The sequence below is a fragment of the Alligator sinensis genome, unplaced genomic scaffold (genome assembly GCF_000455745.1).
Source record: "Alligator sinensis unplaced genomic scaffold, ASM45574v1 scaffold82_1, whole genome shotgun sequence".
NCBI classification, from domain to species: Eukaryota; Metazoa; Chordata; order Crocodylia; family Alligatoridae; genus Alligator; species Alligator sinensis.
In genome coordinates this window covers 4,992,865-5,001,894 of record NW_005841860.1, presented here as the reverse complement: position 1 = coordinate 5,001,894, position 9,030 = coordinate 4,992,865, and the positions used below count along the sequence as shown (strand labels likewise).

At 43.4% G+C, this 9,030-nt stretch overlaps 1 long non-coding RNA gene across 1 annotated transcript in view; it reads left to right on the top strand.

Moving 5' to 3' along the window:
- The window catches only part of LOC102377944, a 60,454-nt gene extending 51,843 nt beyond the window's left edge, over positions 1-8,611 (top strand). Inside the window, exon 3 of the long non-coding RNA XR_322990.1 lies at positions 8,543-8,611. This is a non-coding gene — a long non-coding RNA (uncharacterized LOC102377944). The remainder of the gene's footprint in view (positions 1-8,542) is intronic.
- The last annotated feature ends 419 nt before the right edge of the window (positions 8,612-9,030 follow it).

Sequence of the window (9,030 nt, the reverse complement as noted above, 5' to 3'; positions counted from 1 at the left end):
TTCCCTACAAGTGCTGGCCCCTAAAGTATAGTCCTCTTTGAGACGTTCCCTAGCTTCCAGTGTGCATATACCTCTTTTTTCTTTTTTAAGAGGACAGCAACGTCTCTATTAAGCCAGGAGGGCTTGCCAGCCCTCTTGCTACCTTTCCTCTTTGCAGGAACAGTGTTCTTTTGTGCTTTGAGAATTGCATCTTGGAGCAATGACCACTCTTCATGCACCCCATTTACCTTCCCTTTCTGGTCCCTCATTGCCTCCCCTACTAATGCTCTGAGCCTGTTGAAGTCAGCATTCTTGAAGTCCAGGACTTCAATCCTCCTGGTTGATTTGTTGGCCTTGCGATGGACCATAAAACTGATAATTTCATGGTTACTGTCACCCAGGTTACCCTCAATGTTCAAGCCACACACCAAATCATCTCCTTTGGCCAAGACCAGGTCCAGGAGAGTGTTACCTCTGTTTGGCTCTTGCACTTCCTGGGTCAGAAAGAGCTCCTTGATTGCAGTCAGGAAACTGCATGAATGATCTGACTGTGAAGGAGTGAGACAAAACTCATAGCATGGAGGGCTGGCAGGGTTGCAGCTGGAGACCAGAAGGGAAGGGAAATACCCACCCCACTTCTGGAGCAGCATCTCACTCAGGATTGGAGGCGGGAGGCTGCCTAAAGGTATTTCTAGCCCTGGAGAGGGGCAGAGAAGTGTCAGCTCCCTGCAGACCGCAGGGAGAGAGGAGTGGCTGAGCATCTCAGCAGACGAGGGCTGTGGAACGTGCCTGAGGAATGCTGTGGGAGTGATCCTGAGAAGGAGGCAGGCAGGGGCCTGCACACATGTGGCTGGTGGTAATCTCCGGAGCAGAGCTGCAGCTGAGGATCTGGAGCAAGGGAGTCCACAAGGCCTGTGATAATCTCCAGAGCAGAGTTTTCAACAGAGGATCTGGAGGAGGGCCTGAGGGAAAACTACAGTCACAGGTAGAGCCATCCTGCACATGGGGGAGCCCCCAAGGAGACTGTGAATGTTCATAGCGTTGCAGGGCAGGCCAATGCATAACAAAGACTGGACTAAGGAATTTTGTCTTGATCATTGCAATTGGGATCTTGAGAACCTGATCCTGGGTAAAGGGGACATAGATAGAGCCTGACAAGAAGGCTGAGAGAAGCTGGGGTTTTCTTTTTCTTTTTCTTTTTTTTTTTTTTTTTGCTGTTTCTTTTGATTTTGAGCACAGGCCAAGACCAGCCCTGGAAGGGTGTACCTAATAGAAACCAAAGGCCACCCTTGGGTAGAGGGCCAAATAAGACTGCAACAGGCAGCACAGTGACCTGGCTGCAGAAGAATTTGGTGAGCACCATCTGGAGAGGCTAGGCTGGGGTAAAGGGGAGGTTTGGAGCCCCATAGAAGAAACAGGGATCGAGACCAGGCAGGATCACCATGGTCAGTGCCTCCTGGGAATATAATTCATCAAAGTCATGGCAGGAGAGAAAACATAAGACCAACTTCCTGGCAGACCAGGTGATCCAAAGCCAAGGTCCATCCTGTCACCACCTGTAGGCAGACAAGCTCAGGGCAGTGGTAGTAAGCCCTACAATACCTATCACCATCACACTGACCTAGCCAAATGTCCCTTCCAGTCTATGTCTGGGTAATTGAAGTCACCCATGACTACCAAGTCCCTTGCATGTGCAGCCTCTGTCAGTTCTCGAGAGAACTCCAGATCCAGGTCCTCCCCTTGGTTCGGTGACCTGTAGTAAATGCCCACAGTCAGGTCTCTCTCACCTCACACTCCCTGTAGCTTGACCTAGAGGGTTTCAAGCTGCTTATCTTTGGGCCATTGTCAGCCTCCAGAGAGGTGTACTGCTCTCTCACATAGAGAGCTACCCCTCCACCTTTTCTCCTTATTCTGTCCATTCTGTGCAGGGTGTAGCCCTCTATGGCTATGCTCCAGTCATGCAAGGAGTCCCACCAGGTCTCCATGATCCCTACCAGTTCATATTGCCTACTAGAGAACAGGAGGGCTAGCTCCTCCAGCTTATTCCCCATGCTCCTGGCATTGGTGCACAGGCAGTTGAGGCCCTCATTTTCCTGAGATGCTGTGGGAGAACCATTTGGTTACCACTTTCTGAAACAATTGTACTAGTGGCCTCCACAAGGGAGCTTTCATGTGTGCCAGTCCCTGGGCATGCTCCACTTGGCATTTCCCCATCCCCCAGGAAAGTCAGTTTAAAGTCCTGTTCAGCCTAAATCCAGGACCTTAGACCACTTGGCCACAATACCCGTGGGTCTCAATGAACTATATGCACTGAAGAATTGACTTCCTTTTGTAATCTCTTTATAAAGGATATGCCAGCAATTTAAAAAAAATAAATGTTATTTAAAGTATTTCAGTTTATTGGTTGCAGCTGATATGCTACCTCTAAACAACTTGAAAAATATTTCTGAATATTCACTTCTTGTGCACTTCTTGTGCATAATTCAGTTGCCATGTTGTATGGTAGCTGACTTGCATGATCAAGTATGGTTTTTGCTTCAGGTGAGTGGTGATTATACAAAAATATCTGGCAAATAAAGTTTTTTATGTGCACATAGTCATTAAAGAAACATAGTATAAATTCTCACAGAAAAAGAAAATGAAAGAGATCATGAATTAAGGTCATATGACTTGATAGTTGTTTTCAAGCGTGCGGTCAGAATTTACTTAGGCATAATGTTTAAAATTAGTTTAATTTGGGCTTTTAATTTACATTCTGTAATGGAAAAGCTCAAATCCATCATAGTACCATGTGTAGTATTTGCCCAATAGGGATGATTAGCATTTCTGTGATGATTTCTTTATCATCACAGAAATGCAGTTGTCTGAACAAAGTAACTTAGTACCTACAGTGTTCACAACAGTGAATCTGGAGCCACAGATATAATGCAAATAAATAAAAAAATATTAAATTTGAATGTTAGAGATGCTTTTTTTTCACATGAAGAATAGACAATCTGCAGTGGGTTTTTTTCATTGCTACTACAATGAATTGTAAGATTTGTAAGGAAGTGCTTATATTCTTTCCTAAAGTTCCAAGGAAGTTCTAAATACATTCAGATACTCCTCTGAGAAACAATAATTATTTTGATCCATGCATGCACTTCATTTTCTGTGGTAGAATATGTCACCAGAAGAGTAGATTAGTCTGAGTCAACCACATGTTACTTTTTCAAATATTCAACAAATGTCGTGTGTAGGTTTAGCTGTGATTATTTAAAATCATTCCAATGGAGGCAGTAAATAATGGAACAGCAACTCATTGATCTTAATCTCGTTTTTATAACAGTAATGTTTTTGAAAAAAATACGGTATAAAATAAAAAAATATGTAAAATAAGTAGTTAATTGTTTCTGCAGATTCATTCTGAAGGCCTGTTTCAAGCCAAAATCCCCACCTGCGTTACACAGATATGGCAGCAATGTATTCCAGGATGGTGTTCACGAATATAAATGTAAAAGCCCATCTCACAATGTCTTTCTTAACCTTGGAATAGATTAGATAAAATCCCCTGGTTGATAATAAACCATATGATTTGTTAGCTTTAGTGATATCCTGTCAAATAGTCATACTCCCCAGCACTGTAATAATGATCTCATATTCAATTAATTAAATTAGAAATAAAGGGTGGAATTACAAAGGAAGGTTCCTGGTAGAATAGTGAACCAGGAAATAGGCTGGACTATCTTGATATTGCTGTTATTTAAGGCAAAGGCCAAAAATCTTCCAGGGCTTTCAATATCAGCAGGATCAGGTCCAGTAAACAACTTGTTTCTTAACTTACATTTACAATTCTGTCAAGCTGAACTTTTCAAATAATTGTCCAAAATCTTTGCAAAACTGTAACTTGTAGTACTGTTTTTTTGAATTGCTGAAATGTTGCAGCCAGTTCTGTCAAAAGTTCTCATTAGCTGTATCTGAGCTTGTACTAGTGTGTTATGGCAGGTAAGTGGACAGCCATTGGCAGTGTAGATTGTGTACTGCATTCAGCCATGGTGTAAATTTCTATAATCTGCCGAACAAGAATAGGGATGATTGGAGAAAAGGTAGGAGGAAAGCAAGAAGCAAGAGCCAGTTTTCACTCACAGCAGTACTAGTGTAAAGCTGAAGATTTTTACTGATGATCAGTTCAGCTTCTTTGGATAAAGACTGTTGAAGAAAAGAGCACAACTTTGACCATCTGTTTAAACATCGTGATGCTGAGGAAAAAGCTTGTATGGGGTAGTAAGCACCAAGAATGGAAACAGGATATGTATACAAGTGGAAGGACACAATAAATGGGTTAACAGTCCTGTATCAAAGCTCTTAATATATTTCGTTAAATAGAAGGAGCACCTGCATCATAACTGGAGTGCAGATTGAATAGCTGGAGTGACTAAATTTCACTTTTCAATGCATATTTATTAATCAAAATGGAAAATACAGTGTTGAGATAAATATGTTAACAACATTGATAAAAAGGGGCTTTTTAGAAGTGGTAACAACTTGTGGTTTGAACAACTGCTTATACACCAATGATTTTGTCAGGGAGTGATCTTTTAAGCATTTGAGACCCACCTTAGACTTGTGCATTGTTTTCCCCAATAAAATGTTTATAGGTTATAGCAAGGTCTGTTTGGAAGCAGAAGGCAGGGAATAAATGAAAATGACTTCTCCAACTCTGGAGTGACTGAGGAGAAGACTGGATTTTTGAAGGGCTTTTTCCACAGAAGAATTAGTTGATTTCCATGGCCTTCCAGAGAAAATCTGGAAAGGGACCAAAGACTGTTTTTGGAAGGACTTTGGGGAAAGGCTGATTTACTGTAGTGGCCAATAAAGTGGGTAGGGGAGAGATCCAGAAGATCTCCCTAGTGAAAGTGGATCAAAGCATTGATTTTGCAGGATGAAGCAGAGTTCACAGGAAGTCTAAACTGAACATGTGTTTCCTTGTCTTTGTGCTGAGAAGAGGAAGGGGAAATTGATTCTTAAACAAATTCATACTGCACTCAAGTGTGAGCTTACTGTGACACTGGCAGGGAGCCCAGGACAAGAATGGCTCATGAGTTGCTGAATTACTGCTTAGCTTGGAGCTTTGCCTTTAAGGGGAGACAGGTCTGCAAGGACTCCATTACAAAGGAAAAGTAGATCATAGAGACCAGTGGGGGCCAACATTTTTGCCAGGCATGCTACAAAGTAAGCCCAAATCTCTCCCTGAGTGATACTTTGATCCTCTTTCCTCTCCTGTTTTGTTGCTCTGCTTTCTGCTGCCTACCTGATCTGACAGGTGCTGCACACTCAGGTTGCCCTTGCCTCTTGTGTAGATCTATGAGAAGGATCTGTGGCCTAAGGATTGTGAAGGCATATCTCTTTGTTTTGGACCCAGGGTTACTGCAGAAGATTGTGACTTTGTTTTGTCCAGGAGAAAGTGCCAAGTCTGCCAGACAAAAGCAAACTAAGGTACTGAGGTTGGGAAAACTGATGTGGGTGGCATCGTACCTGATACTGTAAGTTTCCCCTGTCCCTGTCACAGCTGTGAGGCTACAAATATTACTCAGATATAGTCCCACTGGGCACACCTACATGAGACACTACTGCTCAGTTATTACTGTGCATTTATCTTGTATTAGCAGATAAAAGTCTAGAGCTCCCCCTGGTGTTTGCAGGGGCCCATTGTAGGGCCCCATGAGATAGGAGCAGTTTGTGGCCATGGGCCATGTGTAGATGAAATGAGTGGTGTGTGCATGACACTTTAAGGCAGCTGAAATGCTTTTGCACCACTTTAATGGTGTCAGTGTTTGCATGCTTTGGTGGCGTATTGCACATTAATTCAAGCTGCTGTAGGAAATTTGGTGGCATGATGTGTCTTAAATGACTTGGGGCACAGCAAACTAAAACTTCTCCAAGGAGTTTTACTTTGCTGCCCCTACAGCTGCGGAGCAAAGCACTGAGCTATACAGGAAGCCCTGCAGGCAGCCTGGCAGCAGCCTGGGAAAGCAGCTCCACCCAGGAAAAGCAGTGTGCCTGATCTTCCCCCCGCACTCCCCTGGAGCCTGCCTGCTTGCCTGCCTGAGCTGTGTGGGGGCCTGGTGCTTCCCTCTGCAGCTGCAGTGACCCTTGAGACCACCTACGCCTGCAGGCAGGTGCCACTGGGGGAGGCGGGGCACAGCTGCTGTGGAGGGAAGCACCAGCCCCTCGCCCCCCACATCCCAGGGACTGTTCCACTTGCTGACAGCATGCCCTCCCCTCCCTGCTGGAGAGGCAGGTAAGTCAGTGGGGTGTAATTGGCCCTGCTGGAGAGGCAGGGAAGTCAGTGGGGGGTAATTTGCACTAAATTAAGCAGTGTTTTTTAAAACCTACCACTTCAATTTAGGCCCGCCGTTTCATCTACACATGCCTATAAGCAGCAAATCTGCTCCCCCTTCCCTGTGTGTGTAGATGCCTGCCCAGGAACATTTACTCTCAAGTAGTTTACTTGTGATTAAACTGATCCCAGATCAAATGCAAGTGTAGAGTAGTATTGAGTAGTAAATTTCACAGGTTTGAGCTCTTTGGGGAAAATTGGTGAGGCAAAGAGTTAGGGAACCATTGAAACACAAAAGCCTTTCTCTGCCACCATTTTAGGTTGATTGAATCAGCAGCTTTTCTTAAAATAGAAAGTTAACATGAACTTTTGCCATAATGCATTAGCATTCTCTGTTATAGATTCCACATTAAAGATGAAAGAGAAGGAAACTGAAGTATAGCTCTTGGGGTACAGAAAATGTCATTGCCTAATATTTCAGAAGGGAATTGGATGAAATCAAGCACTGTAATGGCAATAGTAAATGACTGGTATTTGGTATATATTTTAATAATGGTTTTATGTCATTTTAAATCTAGTGTTTGTAATTAGTAATTACTTAGTGTTTGTAATTCTGTGTTACAGAACTGAAGTCCACAATGTTTTAACATATTAAAGTGGTGTAAATCTATTTGTAAAGACAATTTTGAACTATAAAGAAAATGCCAAGTAGACATGGATGGGTATTGATACTTGAGAATGTGGAGGAGGTAAACCTTTTTTAAAAGACTAGCTGGAAGAAAAATAAATAGACAAAACGTCAGACTGGCATAGAATTGGATGCAGGGAAATTATCTTTTACAAACTAAGGCAGAGACTTCATACTGTGTGGTTGGTGTCAGTTCATTACACTTCTATTGAAGTTAAAAACTTCTACATGACCTGCTTTCATTATTAGATTTCTTTCTGTATGATTTGACATCGTGTGAAGTCATAATTGTGATGAAAGTAACAGGTAAGGTTAAGGTTGTAAATAGAAATTGAAAAAAGTTTCCTCTTATAAGGGTAAGAAATACAGGCAGTCCTCAACTTACGTCAGCTTGACTTGTGGTGATCCACACTTCTGGTGCTCCGCATTTTACACCCCTGTTATTATTTATGGTGCTGATCCTTGCATTTACAGCAGGCAACAGTTGAGGCACCGGGGCTGGTGTGGGACACTTACCAGTGGTAAGCTCAGGCAAAACGGGGACAGGGGCTGGGGACTGGCACCAGGGACCTGCTCCACTTCCCAGCCCCAACACCATATGCCTCTTCACTCCCAGAGGCATGGCGAGGCAGGGCTGGGGGCTGGCATGGGCTCTGCCAACTCTGGGGAACTGCTCTGCACCCCTGCATCACCTTGGGGAGTGGAGCAGGTCCCTGGAGCCTGCGGAGCCCACGGAGCAGTTCCCAGCCCCCGTCCCCACCTTGCCATGCCTCTGGGAGCAAGGAGGCACAAAGCATTGGGGCTGGAAAATGGAGCAGTTCCCTGGAGGTGGTGGAGCCCACATCAGCCCCCAGCCCCAGCCCCCGTCCCTGCCCTTACCTTGCCTCACCTTGGGGAGGAGACACTACCTGCCCTACATGAGGACTGAGGAGCTTACCTTCAGTAAGTGTCCCACACCGGCCCCAGTGCCTCCCTTAGTTACTGCATTGCACTTTAGAAAGCTTTGTACAGTGTATATAATTTATCAGGGTATATCATTTATAGCTGATGAAATAGTTGATTTAAAAGCTTTCTAAAGTGCAATGCAGTAAGTCGAATCTGATTTTCCCATGGAACCAATGTTATAATAGGGGGTTACATTCCTTGATTTCTATAAAAAGTTGGGTTACATTCCTTACCAATGAACCCCCTATTATAACATTGTTATAATACATATATACTGGCAGAGGACCCAGGGGGTCAGCTTATTAGCCCAACCACTGAGCAGTCTTGAACCCTACCCCCTTCTCCTACTCAGAATAAACAAATGTGGACAGACCAGGGAATTTTTGGAGGCTATTCCAATATTCCAAAGGTATAAATTATTTGCTTGCTATTGCTTGCCAGGAACAGTTAGCTGTTTTGCTACTGCAATTCATGGGTGGTGGTAACACTTCTGGAGTGGCTTCAGTGTTGACTTGTGTCCAGTTTCAAGTTTATTCAAGGATTCATTCCCAGTTATCTTGGTTATTTGTGATAACTCCATGATAACACTGTCTACCCTTTCATATTTTCAGAGACTCTCCATTCTTCTCAGTACAAAAATACCCTGGTGAAACTGTCTGCATTCCTAGTGCTAACATAAGGTAAATACAAGTTCCCAGGCTTCAAAATTGCACTCTTAACTTTGTATAATTTTAAAGAAAATATCTAAAAATCGAACATATTCTAAACATTAACTGGTTTATAGCTATCAGTTATGCATGAAAGATAGGTATAGCAATTTTGTTTTGTTTTCCATTGGACTTCATTACTACTTCAGAGGAATTACTGCATCTGATCACTATTACGGAAGCAAAGAGGGGCAGGAAAATGCTTGTCTCACTTTTTTCATGGATTTCCATGGGTGGACTGTGAAACTTTTGGTGCCTATCAAGAGATGGATGTCCAAGAAATAAGCAATTTGATGTCCTTTGGTTCATATTTACTTTGTGGGAAAAGGATAGGTTTGAGTGGTTTAGGTTGCCTTTCTTGGCCAGAAAAACACAATATCGCACCCCCCCCC